This window comes from Amblyomma maculatum, chromosome 2, assembly GCF_055883805.1.
Source record: "Amblyomma maculatum isolate TAMU_Amacu chromosome 2, ASM5588380v1, whole genome shotgun sequence".
NCBI lineage: Eukaryota > Metazoa > Arthropoda > Arachnida > Ixodida > Ixodidae > Amblyomma > Amblyomma maculatum.
In genome coordinates, this window is record NC_139345.1 from 108,276,548 (window position 1) to 108,295,975 (window position 19,428).

General features: G+C 40.8%; 1 protein-coding gene across 3 annotated transcripts in view; it reads left to right on the plus strand.

Moving 5' to 3' along the window:
• Tlk (Tousled-like kinase) overlaps window positions 1–19,428 on the plus strand; it is a 137,229-nt gene that overhangs the window by 3,076 nt on the left and 114,725 nt on the right. For all 3 annotated transcript variants that reach the window (XM_084595016.1, XM_084595018.1, XM_084595019.1), the window contains exon 2: window positions 15,470–15,549. The gene's annotated coding sequence lies outside the window, so the exon portion shown is untranslated. The remainder of the gene's footprint in view (window positions 1–15,469; window positions 15,550–19,428) is intronic.

Genomic DNA, 19,428 nt, shown 5'->3' on the forward strand with positions numbered 1-19,428 from the left:
GAAGGCTGATTGCTAATCACTGCTACCCTTATAGCTTAGTGCTTGGCTGAAATGGGTGGAGAAAGGCACAGATGTGGTTTCGATCTAGCTATCACTCGTCTGCTTGGAACAAGATGAAGCCATTTTGCATATGCTTGGAAAGCAAATTGTCCTGTAAGATGGTTTATGGAACAAGAGGCTCCTTTGCAAGTTCAATTTAAAAAACATTGTTTATGTTATTATTATTATTATTAGAGCATAGTATAGCACATGCTTTAAGCTAAGCTCAAGATTATGAGCGCGTTATCCTTGATAAAGCGCGCAAAAATATAATGTATGCTTAGAATGAAATTTATATGCCCAGGTTTTTTTAATTCATATGGCTAGCACATAATAAAAGAAATTAGTATGCCTGGCTGTCTTTTTCTATAGAAGCATCTTGCATTACATTTTTTATTTCTATTTACTTGCTTCATCTTTGCTAGTAGATGAGTTGCAAGGTTAATATGCCAAGGTATTTAATTAATACTCTTTGCTCCATTCTTGTATACTAACTGCCCTTGCCCTCCCCTTTGTCTGAAATATCTACCTTATACCTGCATTTGAATATTGAAGCAGTGCTGCATGTTCTTCTTAATGCCCTTTCTTACATTAAAAATCAAAGTGTGATTTGGGTTAAATTTAATTAGAAACTTAGTGAATTAGTGACTAGATAGTAATTGCCTGTGCTCTTTTGCATTTTGTATTTTTAGTCTCAGATGTGAGTTTCGGAAGTATGCCTCCATTTATGAAGTTACATTATTATTATTATTATTTTATTATCATCATTATTATTCCTGTTACCTGTGTGAAATGCTATGTTTGGTTTTTAAATTTGTTATGCTTGCAATGCCATATGAATCGTTTCCTCGACTTGTTAGTCAACTAAATGTAGAACCTTTTTCAAAAGTGTCTAGCTCAAGCAAATTCATCGTCAGGCTGTGTCGCACAGCATTTACAGCACCCCCGGTAGAGCCCTGAAGTTGGAGTTTCATTACTTGGCTAAAAGCGAACCCTGGTAGGCAGACAATTTTTAAAAACTCTCCACATTTCTGTTCTTACATGTGCAGTCACAGCCAGAATAATTTAGAGCACGCTTTGGCATTCAAGCTTCGTGCAGTAAGTAAAGATGAAAATGTTCCATTGTTTATGCATAAACACACCAGCATCATTTGCAGGGTGTCCAGCTACCTGTGAAAAATTTTGCATTGTCAGGGTTACCGGCAAAACTGGCCAAGTAGGAGAAAAAGACTGACTGCAATTAGTACAATGATCTGCCATGAATTTGGTAATACTATGACTGCTGAGCGCATTGTTCATTCACTTTGACATGGCATCTTTTCGCTTCTCATGAGCATAAGGCATGCCCACTTTAGTAGCCTTTTTCAGCTTGGAAAGTGTCCATTTTGCATACTGGTTGGTTCCATACTGGTTGCCGCACATCTTAGTAAGTTTGGCTGGTGAAGATCAGGAAAGGTATAATAGCTACATGCAAGTGTTTGTAGCCACATTGTTTTTTGCGCCTCTTCAATAGTCAGAAAATTTTGTGACTGAACAAGTCAGGGAAAACAATGAAAAGTCAGGGAGTTTTAAAAGAGCTGCTTGCTGGACACCTTGATTTGACATATGTGTATTACATGCCGCTAAATGTTTACTAGGTACCAAGTGAGAGGAGATTTATTGTTGAAGGGTTTTTTTTATGATGATGATGATGACTGTGACTGTAGCTGCATGTGTGCCTGGCAAAGGTATGAACTACTCAAAATGAGGTCATCCTCGCGTATGAGAAGTTACTCTTGTTAACTTCCGTATAAGGTCAATGATTGTTGTGCTTTTCTGTGAATAACTTGTGGTCTATTTTGTTAGTGCAGACAGCATATCTCAACTCTTTCGTTACCGCGAGAAAATGGCCATTTTTCTTGTCTCAAAAGATATTTTTTTGCCAGTACAAATAATACTGCAGCACATGTTGCAGCATAAATTGCACATAATAGAATGCTCTTTCCAAAAATGTAAGTTACAAAATAAAAATATGTATTAGGGTAAACACAAAAAATAGGAAAATTGCCATTTTTTTGTGGCGAGTCGACAAAAATAAGATAGAAAAGGCATGATACCTACTGAGGCATTATTAACAAAGTTTAGAATATACATATTGAAGGTCAATGACCCAGAAACACTGTGTAAAAAAATTAGCTATCAGTTCTTCAGCTACACAAAAAAACTACAGATGGAAACAGCCTCATTTCTCGTGCTATGCGGTGAAGCAGTTCCTGGTTTTTAAGAGGCACCAAACCAAAACTTCTTCAAACTTGCTGTAAAGGCCGGATGTGTATGTTGGACATGCAGCAGACCTTCAAGAATGTTTTTTCGTGGAATAAATCCACCTGCACTGGGAGTCAAAGCTCACTAGTGAATTAGTACCCTTTTTGGGTAATTATCTTCACTAAACATGGTCAGATAACAAAGCCAACAATGTGATTTGATATTGGACTTGCTGGAAGTATTTTGATCACAAAGATTTGATGTTAATGCTGCATTACCACGAGTGGCAGGTTTTTTCAAGTGCGGCTGCCGTGCCTCTTTCGAAACAACACCTACACATTTCATCAAAAATCAGAACGTCGCCAGAGTAGGAAAATTTAATCTGGTTCTACAAGTACAGTGCCTAGACTTACCACTGGGTGGTGCTAGGTGCACGAGAAACGATTCCAACATGCTGAAATCAGCGATGGAAAGCATTGATCACCGGTGGTCAACAAAAGCACTGTGCTTTTGTATTTAATACCAGTTATGCCTTATAATACGCTGTAGTAGCTTTTTTTTTTCTCTCTCTTTTTAGCTTGGGTTTCCGGAAGAATTCCATAAATTTAAAACCCTTGTAATGTTTGGAATGCTGTATTCAACACATCTGTTAAGCGTGCAAGGACATATTTATTTGGTCATATACAGAAGATTTAATGATGTCTGCTCATGGTAAGATCTGTTTGAAAGGGCTGCAGGTAGCTCCAAGATGAAATCTTGCAGTACTAGCAGTCAGAGCAGGACCCGATGAAAAAAAAAAACTGAATGCAAAGTGTGCACACCATTCTGTATGTTTGATGGGAACTTCAACAGGGGTGCTGGTGCGCTTTAAAAAACTAAATGTTAGGAAGGAAAGTGTGCAATTAGTGAATATGCAAAGGAAAAGTGTTGCATCTCTAAACGTGCTCCTCCTTAAAATAACGGCTTGAGGGGCTAGTTGGTGCTGCATAATATCCAGAAATGTTGCGCCACATTTCTGGATATTGTGCTCCTCCTTAAGCCTGCCTAAGTTATACTACAATAAGATCCGACACACTCAAGAGTGTTCTTGATAACATCCTTCAGTTTTCAGTTTAGATATGAGACAGTAGTGCTGTTTACTCCAGGCAGTGCCTCCTGTGTAGCTTTTTGTTGGTCCGGAAGGGTATTTTGCTCAATGCAGAGCATAATGAAAGGAAAGGTGACGTTAAGTACTAGTTTAGGGAAGAAACTGTGTTGATCAGAACAAACTTGTAGAGGAGATGCCTTAACTCATAATGAAGCACACTTGCTGTACTTGGAAACAAAATGAGGATTTGCTTGCATAGAACTGTGCAGCGGAATTAGAGGAAAACATCGAGCCTGCCACCTCATATAATCTAAGACTGCGCGGAGGATCCGCCTCCGGCAGATCTAGTACCATCTCCCTCGTTGGAACACTGGGAAGCTGTTCTCAGCAGCCGGGACCCAGACGTCCAGTCCCGGGCCTCGGTGAAGAGCACAAGAGGTCGCTGACAGACTTAAATTGCCAGCCACCTGGAGCAGCTGAATGTAACCCAAGACAAAAACCATCGCTGAAAAATAAAGTTTTTTCTCTGTCTCTCTTGCAGAAGGAACTAATGTGTATCAAGAATAGCTGCAAAATTTGCAAGGGGCCATTGTCTTATTGCGAGCATGCAACTTTTTTCCTACCTTCTTACAACAATTAATGCAGAAGCACTTAAATGGATGTTAAGGACACCACCGTCCAATTTTTTTGCTTAAGTAAAAATGTACTTTCTGGTACTTTGTAGCTGTCTTAATGTTTGTGTGGCAGAAAATGACACATTTCCCTGGAATCGATTCAGATTGTTGTCATTTACACCAAAAAAGGTTCTGTGATCACTACCTTGATGTGGGTGGCACTTTAGCTTTGAGTCTTGGATCCGCATTTAAGAAACTGTGTTAGTGCTCCACAGTTTACTTATGGGCATATATGTATTTCATTTTTTTGGCCTTTTTTACATAATAAGTACTGCAATTTTAGTGAAAATAGCATCTTTGTTCTTAGAGTACCTAAAGTTTGTCCTCGGGGTACTTTTAAATTGCAGCCGACCGACCACCTCCTCAGTGTCACTATATTTACTGTACCACTCGACTTCTAAGACTTCATTATTTTTATATTTACACCAAGTTGTGTCCCACTGGAACTGAAATGTGCGGCATACTCATGGAGTGCAATTAATCTTAAGTTAGCTTTAACAGAGCTTAGTGTTGTGGGAAGTGTTGAGCAGATTTCAGTGGTCAGTGCATGTGAAGCTTAGTTTCATGGTATCCACTATATCTTCCTAAGGGTCTAGTTGTTTGTGGTACATAAGTTTATTTTTTGTTTATGCATTTGTAGCGCTTGCATCATGAAAATTTTGTAAGACAGAATTGTGACAGCTGAGTACACTAGTGTATTCACACATCTATAGACACATTTTTCTGCTGTTATTAGGCCCCGCACAGTGGTTACAAATTATTATTCCTGCTGGCACATAGGCTCACTTGTTTCCCAAATTTGATGTGCCATTTATGAATCAGTACATTGAGAGGCAAGCATAGTATGCTAGGACATTCAGGGGCCATGGGTTTGAAATTCCAAGAGCCTGAGGCTGTGCTCGCTTTTCACTTTCCAAACCATTTTTATTCACAAAACAAGAAAAGTCATACAGGCAGGAGAGAGTGTCAGTCATAATATTAGCTAAGAGTTAAAATATACATCTAGAGTATTTTGTTTATTGAGTAATTAAAAAATTACCTCTTAACCTGTGCTTCTGGCAAAAATTCTATTTCCCTATTGTAGATTTTAGAGCATACCAAAAAACGTCCATATAATCAGTTTTTGTTCTGGTGTGTTCTATAGATGTCTTTTTCCACTGACCTCCACTAGGGGATGGGGGCCAGTGTTTACCATGTTAAAAAGAAAACACACACTAAATATGAAATAGTGCCTCTTTACTATGTGCTCATACACCGCAACAGCTCCCTAGCTGGATTTGATGGTCCCATAAATGGGACATGGCAATGAAATGGGCTCTGCTAACAGAATTGAAAGTGACACTTGTCATCAGGTGAATGGGAGTGCAAAAACAGGGACAGTTTTCTGTGTCTTTTCAGTATAGGCTAGGCAGGAAAGGGAAGGAGACAGGCCTTTGTACCTGCTGCATGCGGAGTGGCCTTCCTTAGCAGTGACCACACACCATCTCTCTATTCACCCTCTGTACCCTTTACAAGAATAATGAACTGCCTACTCTCAATGGCACGGGTACAAGGGCCCATCTCTATCCATTTTTTAGTCTGAAAGCACTTGTAGCCTAACAAGATTTCACAGTGGCAACAACCAAAAGAGTTGGAGATCTGCACCAAAATTTTTGACTCATTTTTTCTTTCGAATAGTGTGCCGAGGATAGTGTGCATGAATTACCATGCGGAATTCAATTACTCTTGGTAAATCATCTGTAATTGATTTTTTTTTCCCATACAGTTTTGGTTTCAGTCACTGAGTGACAGCTGTGAGGTCATACACGTATTTTGGTCATATGAGTGATGAAGAAAAGTGAATGCATAACCTTTGCTCATTCACTTTTTGTGATTGTAATTGCAGCTTTTGTACACCTCACATGACCTTGATGTGTCTATGATGTCACAGCCACATTTCGGTGGGTAAAACCGAAACTGCACGAGACATAGATTTACTGCTTTTCCGAGCGATCGACATGGCTAGTCATGTTCATTAATGTAGTGGTGCATCATTCCATAGACAGAATACACAACAAAAATTCTGTGTCTAGTCCCTTAATATACAGCACATTGCGCAGTTATATGAGTGCCTAGAATGCTTCTCCCTTCTAAACTGTTGAATCCTTAGAGCTGAAATTTCGCACTGAAATGGGATTGGTTGACAGTATTTTATTACACCAAGTTTGTTTAGTTTACCTGCCTGATCTATTCAGAAGGTGTCGGCTGTTTACATCGTCTGTGTGATGCCGAAGCAAAACAAGCCACTGTCCCAACGATGGCGCTGGTGGCGCCATCTCGTTTTGTTTGTAGCAACATTGCCACAGAGGTTGGGTAAGGATAAGTTAATGGAGTTGCTTTTTTTTTTTTTGAGGTTTGAAGAACTTTATGAACTGCTTTATCAACAATAATCACCAAGACTTAGTTTTACCAAACTGCATAAATTTGAAAAGTTCTGTTTGTGTACTACAAGAAATCTTTTTGAGCTTGGAAGGCTATGAGATGACACCACCGGTGCCATCGCTGGCACAGCAGCTTGTTTTGCTTTGCTGTCAATGCAGAAGATGTGAATACCTAATATTGTATGGTCGAACCAGGCAAGCACTCTAAACAAATTTGGTATCAGAAGATGTGAATACCTAATATTGTGTGATCGAACCAGGCAAGCATCCTAAACAAATTTGGTATCGGAAGATGTGAATACCTAATATTATGTGATCGAACCAGGCAAGCACTCTAAACAAATTTGGTATTGGAAGATGTGAATACCTAATATTGTGTGATCGAACCAGGCAAGCACCCTAAACAAATTTGGTATTGGAAGATGTGAATACCTAATATTGTGTGATCGAACCAGGCAAGCACTCTAAACAAATTTGGTATCAGAAGATGTGAATACCTAATATTGTGTGATCGAACCAGGCAAGCATCCTAAACAAATTTGGTATCGGAAGATGTGAATACCTAATATTATGTGATCGAACCAGGCAAGCACCCTAAACAAATTTGGTATTGGAAGATGTGAATACCTAATATTGTGTGATCGAACCAGGCAAGCACCCTAAACAAATTTGGTATCGGAAGATGTGAATACCTAATATTATGTGATCGAACCAGGCAAGCACCCTAAACAAATTTGGTATTGGAAGATGTGAATACCTAATATTGTGTGATCGAACCAGGCAAGCATCCTAAACAAATTTGGTATCGGAAGATGTGAATACCTAATATTATGTGATCGAACCAGGCAAGCACCCTAAACAAATTTGGTATTGGAAGATGTGAATACCTAATATTGTGTGATCGAACCAGGCAAGCACCCTAAACAAATTTGGTATCGGAAGATGTGAATACCTAATATTATGTGATCGAACCAGGCAAGCACCCTAAACAAATTTGGTATTGGAAGATGTGAATACCTAATATTGTGTGATCGAACCAGGCAAGCACCCTAAACAAATTTGTTATCGGAAGATGTGAATACCTAATATTGTGTGATCGAACCAGGCAAGCACCCCAAACAAATTTGTTATAAGAAAAAAAAAATGATGACCAAATGCCACTTTGTGAAATTTAAGCTCTGAGGATTAAGCGATTTAGCTGGGAGAAGTCTTCTACAGGATGCTTATAATTGTGCAACACGCTTTATGGTTATGCTAGTACTTGCTGTTAGTGAGCATGAGAGAAATGACCATGGTTTAAGCTAATTAGGCATCAGTTCAGTTCAGTTCAGGCGTTCAGTCGTGTCCGACTCTTCGTGACCCTATGGACCATGTCACGCCACGCTTTCCGGTCTCTCACTATCTTCTTAACATCACATAACTTCGTCTGCAGTGCCTTGAGGATGCCATCTAACCATCGCATTCGCTGCCTACCCCTTCTCCGGCGACCCTCAACCTTTCCCAGCATCAAATCTTTCTCCAGCGACTCCTCTCTTCTCATCAGATGACCAAAGTAGCTGAACTTTAACTTTAGAATTTGACCCTCCAATGAGCAGTCAGAGTTTATGGTCGACAATATCGACTGATTTGATCTTCTGGCAGTCCAAGGAACTCTCAAGAGTCTTCGCCAGCACCACAATTCAAACGCGTCAATTCTTCGGCGGTCAGCCTTTTTCACAGTCCAACTCTCGCATCCATACATCACAACTGGAAAGACCATAGCACGAGTTATACGGATCTTGGTTGGCAGACTAATGTCTCTGCTCTTTACTAGGTGGTCAAGGCTAACCATTGCTCTCTTTCCCAGAAGCAAGCGTCTTCTAATTTCATGGCTGCAGTCTCCTTCCGAGGTAATCTTGGAGCCCAAGAACAGAAAATCTGTCACAGCTTCCACTTCTTGTCCATTGATGCTCCAGGACTTGATAGGGCAAGACGCCATGATCTTTGTCTTTTTAATGTTCAGTTTAAGCCCAAACTTCTCACTCTCTTCTTGTACGCGCATCAGAAGTCTCTTGAGTTCCACTTCACTTTCTGCCATTAAAGTGGTATCATCCGCATATCTAAGGTTGTTGATACGTTTTCCAGCAATCTTCACTCCAGCTGAAGACTCGTCCAGACTGGCCTTCCTGTTAATTAGGCATAATTAATAGTAAATGAACAAGTTAGGAAAAGAAGTCTGAATGTGCCTGATACGCACTGGCATAATATACATTTCTAAGCCTGATTGAAGCACATTGGACTTGGTTAAGCATAATAGACCTAGCTGAGCCTAGGTACAGTGTAAGATTATTTAGGTGGGAACACAGCACGGGCGACGCATCGGACTAAAGTGACCAGATTAAGTGCAAACCATGCTCCTCTGAACCAGGCTGCTGTTCGCAGCATCACCGTCTGTGTATTGGTGAAACTTCACTGGGGAAAGAAAAGAAAAGTTAACATACATGGACAGTACTGTTGCATTTGCAACCAGGAAATATTGCATGGTGCATTTACACTTTATTTCTAATGCCAATAATTAAAATGTTGACTAACTAGTCTTTACAAATTAACCAACTTTGGATTAACAAGAAGTATATTTCAGACTAGACCGTGCAATTCTGAACAGTCCTCATTTGGTTACACTGGGCTAAAGCTCTGTCTTTGATTTAAATGTTTGGTTACATTTACTAAACACCTGGTATAACACACATAAAAATAAGAACCATTGACTTTATTATTTTTGGGCTGCTTTGCAATTTAGCTCTGAAGTTTTTACCAGAAACACAGTAGCTAAAAAGTTACTTTTTAGAATGCAAGTTTTCTTGAATAATTGAATGAAATAAAACATTTTATGCATGAAGTTGTAAACAAAATACTTGATGCCATCTCAAACGATTGTGCCTTAGTGTATTTTTAGTCTCTGTATAACATTGTGTGAGGCATCTGGTGTGTGTAATAGCATTTGCGTTAAGGGGGGATGTGGGGCCAAAAAGGTAAACTTTTAAATTGTTGCACCAATTTCGATAAAATGTTCAGAGTGGCTTATCTTCCCCTGATTAGAATATATTCTAAGTTTCATCACCTTAGCACAAATAGATAAAAGTTGTAGCTGTCATAATGCGTAATTAAGTGTGTCTGCTTAGGAAAACTATCGTTTCAAAAGTGATGAAGAGGCACTAAATGTTTGTACTTAGATAACTTCTAGATAGCTCATTGCGCTGGTTAAGGCCAACTGCAAGTTCTTTGTGGCTTTTTTTTTTGTAAAAATTTGTGCACTTTAAAACAAACTTTTTTTTTTTTTGTTAGAGAATAAATAGGAATTGAAAAAGTACCTTATCTTGTTCCCAACAAAATTTGAGTCCAGAAACCACCTTGAGAGCAGCCTTTGACCAAAAGTTTGGAAATAATAGTTTTAGTAACAGTTGCGCTCTTGCAAAAAGGGCAGACAGGGATAAAAGAGTCCAAAGATTTCAGGACATGGTATTCAAATTTAAGAGATCAGCTGCATATGTTGGGCCATTCTTTTCAACACGACATTGATCTATGGAGATTGCTTCAAGTTGTCTCTTCTTCTTTTTCTTTTTCTTTTTTTTTAGCTTTACAGCTGTTCAGCTGTATACAGAATAGATCAGCTGTTTAGCATACCTTATGAAAGAAAGAATAAATGCTATTAGGAATGCGCTACTACGAGATTCTAAGAGTGCGTGGTAATATATTGCCCTCCTGAATTCATTTTTTAGGTCAGATATAATGCTATATTTTCCTAGTACTCATTTGTGCCGTGATCATCATTGCCTTCATGAAGGATGGGGGCATCCGTTATCCACCTCACTCTACAGCCATTGAAGTTGTCATCTGAAACCGTTGGTTGTGCTTAGGTGGTCGTTCGCTAGTGCAGCTTTGTGGATGTAGCTGTAATTGAGCTTAATGTACAATGCAAATAGATGCGTGCATTTTGAATGTACAGGTTCTGAGAGCTTTTATTTTTTTCTTCTTTCCAGTGTTATGTCTAAAGAAATGTGCAACATTGCCGTCCCTGCACACATTTTCTGTCTTAGCAGACTACCACTTTTTACTGGACACATGTTCGAGCATATGTATTGCCCTCATCTGTGCCAATTAATGTTTGTGTAAAAGGCCTCTGTTTATTTTTGCTGAACGAACATTGTTTCGCTACGCAAAGCTAGCATGCACAGCTCGCTACCCACGTGTCAGAGGTTGAATACCACCGCTTGGTCGTCCTTTTTTTTTCCTCTTCCGTGGCTATTTCACGACCCCTCTCAATTGATGAGGTTTTTTTCGTGACAATGCTGGCAGAATTTTCACTGTAATGGAACCTCCAATGAGAACTGTGCCGAGATGTTCTCAGTAGGCATTGCTAGAAAGTCAGTCAGTATGTTTGGCATCTGTCGTGATGAGTCGCTTGATATTCTTTGACAAGCGGTGTCTCAAACGAAGCGCTGTTGTCGTTAGGCGCGTGTCAAAGCAAAACAGGTTGCTGCTGTCAGTGCAACTTAATGCAAATGCTCAAAAATAGTTTATCCCCGCTTCTATTCGGAATACCGCAACTGCTGAAACGTGATCGCAGGCTGCTGCATAGCGAAATCTAGTTTGAACAAGCCACTCTGTGCCTTCTGCATCCACGATAGAGTTGTCTGAGTGCTTTATTATTATTATTTTTTCTTTTCTTTTTTTTTTTTTTTTCTGTTAACTTCTGTCGCGGTGTCTCAGCGGTAGGGCGCTCAACTGCTGATTTCGAGAACGGGGGGTTCGATCCTGGTCGTTTCGAAAGGTGCTCCTTGGCTGCGGAATTTGACTGCACGTTAAACAGTCCCACGTGGTCAACGACACCGAGGCCCTCCCTTACATCATCCGTCATATAGCCGATGTCGCATATGGCACGTTAAACCCATATATGCATTTCATTTCTTCTTCTTTTCTTTTTTTTTTCTTCTGTTGAAGGATTCTGCGCATCCGTAACTGTGGTAATGAGCACTTTTCGCTTTAGAGAAATGTTTGAGAAACATTTTCACAGCACCTGTTACACTAAATATTACATAATACACATTCATCAATGTACACTGGTAGCCCATTAGCTAGAATCATTAGAACCCCTTTTCGTCTGTCAAACTGGTTGTTTCTGACAAGGGGAGTAAAATAGCTTCATACGGGCTTAACCATCGGTGTTTAGTTGAGGAATAAATACGTATTTATAGTCTCATGATAAGAAGAACTCCATTTCTTGCAGGATAGTTTTATATCTGGCACCTGTTTTGGAAGTAAACAACAGAACCGCCCCAAGTCACTGCTCAACAATAATTACAATGATAAAGAAATCATCCTTCAAAATTTCTTGCCAGAACATGACAGCGACTGCAGTTTTTACGGTCTTCGCAGCTACTGATTTGTAGCTTGCACTTTAACGTTACTGAAGACTAATCGCTTATAGTCCTAAATTTTGTCAAGTGTGCAAAAGTTCTGCCATATGGTGAAATTCATTGTCATTGAAAAAAAAATAATTACACTACTAATTTACCGTTTAGAAACATCGCACACATCAGAAATTCCTTATACTTCCCTCAGTTTCAGGAAATGATTGAGTCATTTTACAGTGCTGCGCAAGAAGCACCCGCTTTGTTGTGTGCTCGGCAAACTCAGTTCACTCACCACTCTACACGTGAGCAGTCAGCTTTCCTGTGCGACGAGGTTTCCTGTACAGTGTCGGCATAATCTCATTTTTGGGGACTACTTGTGCCTGGTAATCTAGGCAGAGTTGATGCTCACTCAATTTATGGCAACTCGCCGGGCAGTACGCTGTCAGTGCTATATTTAACCTGCTTAGCCTTCGAGTCAAGTACGATATAATGAACCAGGCTGCCTCGATTCATTCTAAAGTACTGCAGGTCAGAGCATGAACCTTGTATCTCCGTGGACCTGACACTAAATTTGCTTGTCTCACTCAGACGCGCACGCTGTTGAAAAGGCGATACGATATGTCATGTTCAGGCCCAAGTATCAGGCTTGTGAGCGCCGTACAATGCAAAAAGCGTGCAAAGTGATGCCAGTAATTCTAAAAGACTGGTGGTTGCGTGCCTTGTTTTCCTAAAATCCGCGCATCTTTTTTTGTTTATTTGCTCCATTGGCGAAATCCGCTGCTTTTGTTCTGCTTTCTGCAATATTGAAACACTGTAAATAGTAAATCGCTTATGCATTGCATAATACACGTTTTCATCACCAACAAACCCGCCATAAACTCGGAAGCAGACATACGCCGTGCGTGTTTCTGCGAGCGCCGCCGGCTGCCGATCCCCACTATCGGAGCGACGGTGGCGTCACCTCTAGGCCAATCTCACGGCGAATTGGCAGGATCAGAGGGTACAAGTGGGTGGCATGATCTAGCCTGTTAATCAGTTCAAGATACACCTGCTAAACAGTCCAATATAAGTGCCCATTGTTTATCTGTATAATTGAGAACTCCAGGCAAAAGAACTGCAGTTTTATCTGTACAACCATGTTACGTAAGGTGACAGGGACTCACAGACAGCTGAAGGAAGACTTTGGTCGGCTACCTGGTTTATGAACAGAAATCAGTCATAAAATGTTTTTATTGATTGCAACATTTATAAAATATTGTTTTATCAGAGTGTATACAATTGTTTTAAAAGTCCATTTTCAATAGTAATTTTAGCAGCTTTGTTTAGACAGGGGCAACGGAGCTTTTGCTGCTTTGTTTTATTAAAATACTTTTATAACCATCTAAGCCATCCACATTGCATGTTTAAGTCTTTTTAATTTGATGAAGTAGCAGGTTTGGTTGAACATATACTAGTCTGGCACAATCACCACCCATGCAGTTTCAAAGCTGTGAAGGGGTAAATATGTGTGGAATGGCCATCAGTCACTGCTTTCCAGTGATACACGCGCACAAGTGCCATCTGTGGCGCGACAGGACAGATCAATTTATGAGGCTGCACAGCTTAATGTATGAGTGCATGTTGGCTGATGGCTCTGCTTTCAATCTTTCAACTGGGTTGCAGTGAGATCCTTCACTGTTCTCTTCTCGTTACATGCCAACCCTGCACACCAAAACGTAGCCTCAGACCACAACTGCACTGAAGCTATACTGTAGCAAAATAATATGAGCAGTATAGCCATAGGGGTGTAGAGTATGTTTAAAAACAAAATGACATAAAATTAGAAAGGCAGGCTAGTGCAAGTGTTAGTGCTTTGTCACCCTGCATGAGTCGTGTTTGATTTCATGAGCTGCATTTTGATTTTGCTACACCTGCTCTTTGCCGACAATTTTCCGACATTTTTTTTCTTTTGTTATCAGTGCAAAATATTTTTTTTTTGAAGAATACATGCGTGCTAAGCTAAATAATTGGACTGTGACTATGACACAAAAATTAGTTTTCTCTGTGGTCAAGATCTGTGCCAGTAAATATTTATTTGTGAAGGTCATTTGCCATGGCTGGATATGTAAAATCATGTGCTCATAACAGGTTTTGGCATGTTCTAGCAGTACCTGATACATTGCACATAATGTACATTGAGATGCTGCAAACAGGAAACATACTTGCTGTGAACTAGGAAAAATACAACGAACATGCTTAAGCCACCTCCAGGAGAAGTATTCGTCAATGAAAGTTCACTAAAGTGATATTACACTAGAGGCATTTGTTCTAATGAGCTGAAATATATATTGGGCATCTACATGGTTCCCAAAGGAGCTGATTTAGCAGTACTGAAAACCCCGCTTATACATTGCATACCTTTGACAGCATGTGCTGATTTTCTGCTGGTCTTTTGTGCTCACCATTGTCACTATACTAACACTGCTGACTTTTCTTGTACAAATATCATCTGGGCAGCAAAACCTTTCATTTTATATAGACACATTAATGCCTCACTTGCTGAATCTTTCACGTAACTTTTTTCTTTGAAAACAAATTCTTTTTTCATGACTTCATGCCCAGACTAATATGTGGCAAGCATGGCAGTCATGTTTGTCTATGCTTCCAGCTATACATGTCAGCTGTCTTACCGTACAAAGCCAAAGCATAAACTGCAACTTGCAGTTTTTCAAGTGAAAGTGTGATGCTATGAAGAATCGCAGGCTGTGCAGGCTCAGAGTTAAGGCACCCAGTATTCTGTAACTAAAATTTATGATATAAAAGTTATGAATTTGATTATGCACGCAAATCATTGAACTTCTCATTGACCTGAAAGTTGTATTATGCTGAAGTTGAACTGAAAAACATTTGTATTGCATATAATGGGATTTTAGTGGAGAAACTAAAAAGTTACTGAGATCACCTATACGACTGCTTACAGGTGTGAATGTGGAAGCTTTTATGGCCCATTCTGCATCATGCTGCATTGCATTAAAGATTTTCTGCTACTGTTGTTTCAACACACCGTTCTGTTCAATAGAAAGTACCATGCTCGCAACACTACTGCCACCCGATACCACTTTCAATACTACTGACTGCGTCATGCATTCACTAGGTCCACCTTTATTCAGCTTGTACTAACGAGTATTCGAGGCCTATATGTAAAGTGCCTGTCTCACAATCTGAAGGTCCTGTGTTTGGTTCCCACCCTATCCAAATTAACCTATTTTGATATTATTTTATTTACAACATACTGCTAGCCTAAGTTGAGGCTGTGGCAGGTTTTGGAAATAGCATCATACAAAAGGAACGCAAACAGTTCAGAACAGAGAAAACTGGCAAATAAATCGCAAGTACCCAGCAGTAACTTTTCAGCTCAGTGACTTTCTTTTGTTTTCAGGAACCTCTGTGAAAGAATTCGGCATCAGTTCTTATATATTTGACCGGTTCCTGATTTTTCATGACCGTCCTTACACACTAAAAACCACGTTGAGTTTCATTGCTCATAATGCTTTCACATGATTGAAAATTTGTTCAATCGGTGCTTGTTCGAGTGGCATTTCACTCTGTGTTATTTCTCATCTCCCTTGTCAGAGTACGGCAACCATGCTGCCTCATTGGAGGAGAGTTCCATCCAGGCAAACGTGACAGGGCGCCGCCATCTCTTCAAAAAGGTAGGAGCTGCAGTTTCAGTGCCCATTATTCTTTTGCAGGCGACGGCACCGTGGTGGACGGCTTAAAACAAACAAAAAAAGGAACGTGCCTTAGGAATTTTTACAACCGTAAGTCTATTCATTGCACTGCGACGCTCAGGTCATTCACTTCGCGTTTAACCAGTTTAACCTTGAGCCGTTGCTGTAACGTTGGGAGCGGGCCAAGCGCTAGTGCTCTTGTTGTTTACTTTGCAAATAACAGATGGCGCATACCCGAACAGGGTGATCGGCCAAGAATTGGGGAGCACAGATAGTTTTTAGATGATTAACATGGTCCCGATAGAAAAAGGCAAGAGACAAAGTAGCAAAAAGGTGAAGCAAATGAAACAAAAAAGCATATATCTGCGTACATGGGAAATTGACGCTCCTGCCCGCATCACTGCCTGCTTCTTCGTCCTGTTCGTCCGTAAAACTAACCGGGGCCACCGAGCAATCGTCCCGTCCCGTTCATGAACAAGGTACTCTGCTCTGTTATACCACTTGACTAGGCGGGGATTTAACTGAGCCGGCGCTTGGTTGTTCAGTCTCGCCGTGGATGAGGTGCGTGCCTGTTCCAGAACGTCGATGCTCCGGCGCATGCGTCAGGCTGAGTCTGATCATACAGCTGATAAAGCTCACCGAGAATCAGCAGCGACGAGAAAACTCGCGTGATCGGCTCTAGACAGAGACTGAAGAAGAGTGAGAAGCTCACAATAGAAGAAATTCGAGTATGACCGTGTAGCCATGCTTAAAAGAGCTTACGCTCGTATAACTAAATTTAACCGGAATCAACCTCCGCAGTATTTTATGTCAAGAAAACTGCCAAGAGCAGGCATTTTTGGCAAAGGAATACAATTTATCGACTTCTATGCTAGGCTGACTGGCTGGATTCCATTGCTAGAGTTACCTTCATTCTGCATTTGTAATTGTGCCATATAGGGGGTATTCACATGACGTCACAGCTGACGTCAGTATGCAGCCGACGCCATCTTTGCGTCCTGTTTTGACTAGTACTAGTACGGGGCGGTAGTTAGGTCAGCTCTTCGTGCGCGCCCGTTTGCTCTGTCACTCTGCCTCATGCCAGCACCGTTATGAAAACTCAATCGGTATCATGAGTGACAGTTTGATTTATCAGCAAAGTGGGCGCGATGCGGACAGAGATACGAAACAAAACTTTGGTACCAACCCGTGTGCAGTCGATATGCGCAACTGCACGGTAAACGTCGGCCTGTGCCCACGCATAAATATGTGCGACATTCATGAATTCCTTGTCCTACAGGCAAGCATCATCCCAAGGAACCAATCGCAAGCCTACTGACCACTCGAAGAGCGCAACTGAGTTACAGGCGGCTGGGTTAAGAGCCGCGGTTGAAGCAGACGAACTCTCTCTGTGCAATTACGTGCGTGCCGTCCATCGTTTATACCAACTAAACCGCTGAGTTTTTGTAGCTGATATTCTGCATAGAAATGGCGTTTAGTAGTCAGTATCTTTTATACAAAACTTGTTTGGTGTACGTGCCTCAATCGATCAGAAGTCGGATGTTTGCATCGTCTGTGGCGGTAAGGAAGCAAAAGAAACCGCTGCCACACGCCACAGCGATGACACCGGTAGCGCCACCTCGTTGCCTTGCGGGCTCGAAATAACGTTTTGCAACAAAACTCTTGAAATACAGCGCAGTTTTGGCCAAGCTAAACTTGATTTGTTATTAGAGATACATTTGCTTATAAAGTTCTTCAAACCTTCTGCAAAACAAGCCTGCCCGCCTACGTTCCTTCGCCGAATCTGCATGCGGTCTGCTTTGATTAGCAGCCGACGTAGACGATGCGAACATCCGACTTCTGATCGAATGAGGCAAGTACAGCAGCACAAAGTTTAGAGAGTCCTCTTTGAAGGATTTTATTGCAACAAAACACGACGAGGAGGTGTTGGCGGCGCGCTGAATGCATGCGCATGACTGCAAGCGATACATTGCCGCGCTGCTCTTTTACTGGGAATGTGTCTTCCGAGTGCGTGAAGAACAGTCGTGCACAGATAGTGACAAGAACTGGCTGCTAGGGCACATCCGGAATATTGTAGTCCAGCCCATTTTGACATACATTTCTCATATTCCATGATAATTATGTGTCGCATCTCGGTGAAGTGTCTCGTTCGGGTGGAGTTGTTCGTGTGTACTTCCGGAACCTTAAAATGCCGAAGTCTTTCGCGCAGCTCTTCAGCTTCCGTTGTTTACACTGTGCACGCATCTATTACAGTATACGATAGCTCAATAAACAACATATAGCTGCGGGTGCCACTGCTTGTAGAACCGCACGACAGCACTTGATACGTACGTTTGCCCTGTTCGTTCCGTGGACACAAAAATGGCCGACTGCGCCTCAACTACCCACAATGCACCGCGCACAGCGCGTCAGTGAATACCCCCTATACTAGTCGAGAGTTGCAGTCCTCTTTAAGATTTGCTGCCATCATTTCTTTGTAGCTTCTTCCCGGATGAATCTATCGTAACTGCATCTTGTTTGCTGGAATTTCATCTGCCTTTTGAGTTTACCTTGAGCCTATAACATATCACTGGAGAAATGAAGCGAGAAAGTATCGGCTCTTTTTGCTTTTTACAGTTTTACAGACGTTACGATTTTACATGAAATTTTTACACACATGACATTTCCATGAGTATTTTCTAAATCTGTTTAGAGTGCTTGCCTGATTCGGTCAGAAGAAGTCAGATATTCGCATGCATCGTCTGCTTCGACGGCAAGTTCCAGCTGGTTTGCTGATGGAGCCATCTCGTTTTCTTTGTACCGACTCTGCCATGAAGATTAAGTGACTGACGGGAGGTACGCGAATGGAGTTGGTCTTTAGGAGGTATGAAGAACTTTATGAATAATAATCACCAAGACTTAGCTTGGCCAAAACTGCACTAAATTTGAAAAGTTGTTTGTGCACCGCAAATATATGTTGAGCTTGCAATGTAACGATCGAGATGGCGCCAGTGCCATCGCCAGGACGGCGGCTTGTTTGGCTTCCCTGTCGCCGATTTCTATATCGCAAGTATTCCAAACGAACTTTTTATAATAAAATACTGTCGACCAAACGTCATTTCAGTGCAAGATTTGAGCTATAAGGAAGGATTCAGTGGTTTTGAGAGACATACTACTGCACGCATATAAACTGCGCAACGCGCTATGTATAAAGAGATAATTTTTTATCCTACATTCTGGCACGAAGCATTAAGTTGTCAGTTGTCACTGAAACATTTTCGCCATTATGCGGGTAATACTCTTAATTGCAGGCAAAAATTAGAGATCCAGCCCGTTAGGCGTTTTTTCCACAACGCATCAAAATCGGCCAAAATTCGAACTCCAAATTTTGCCTAAAATTAATATAGCCTGCGTAATAATAATAATAATAAAAAAGCTTTAGGAACAACTGAACGCTCCTTCATGCCGGAATGTAGGATTAAAAATTAACTTTTCTTTTTTTTTTTTTTTTTTTTTAAGCGACTGCGGCTAGAAGAAAAACGCCTTTAATACCTTTTCTTACAGTAAAAGTTACATGAAATCATGGAGAAAAAAAAAAAAAAAAACAACTTGCAACATTTTGAAATTTCAAAAACGGCGTTCCTACCTCTGGTGATATGTACGATCTTTTTTTTTTTTTTTTTTTTTTTTTTTTTTTTTTTTCCTCGAGAAAACTACGGCGTATCTTGCAAAACTGAGGTTTATTCCGTTATGTCGAGACAGTTGCCCACCGCCCATAAAAAATTCATTTAATGAAGGATGACTGTGGGACCCCGATTATAGTTCTTATTCGAACACACCCATGTATATGTAACGTTTCGCGTGCTTTGCTTTAGTGCACCG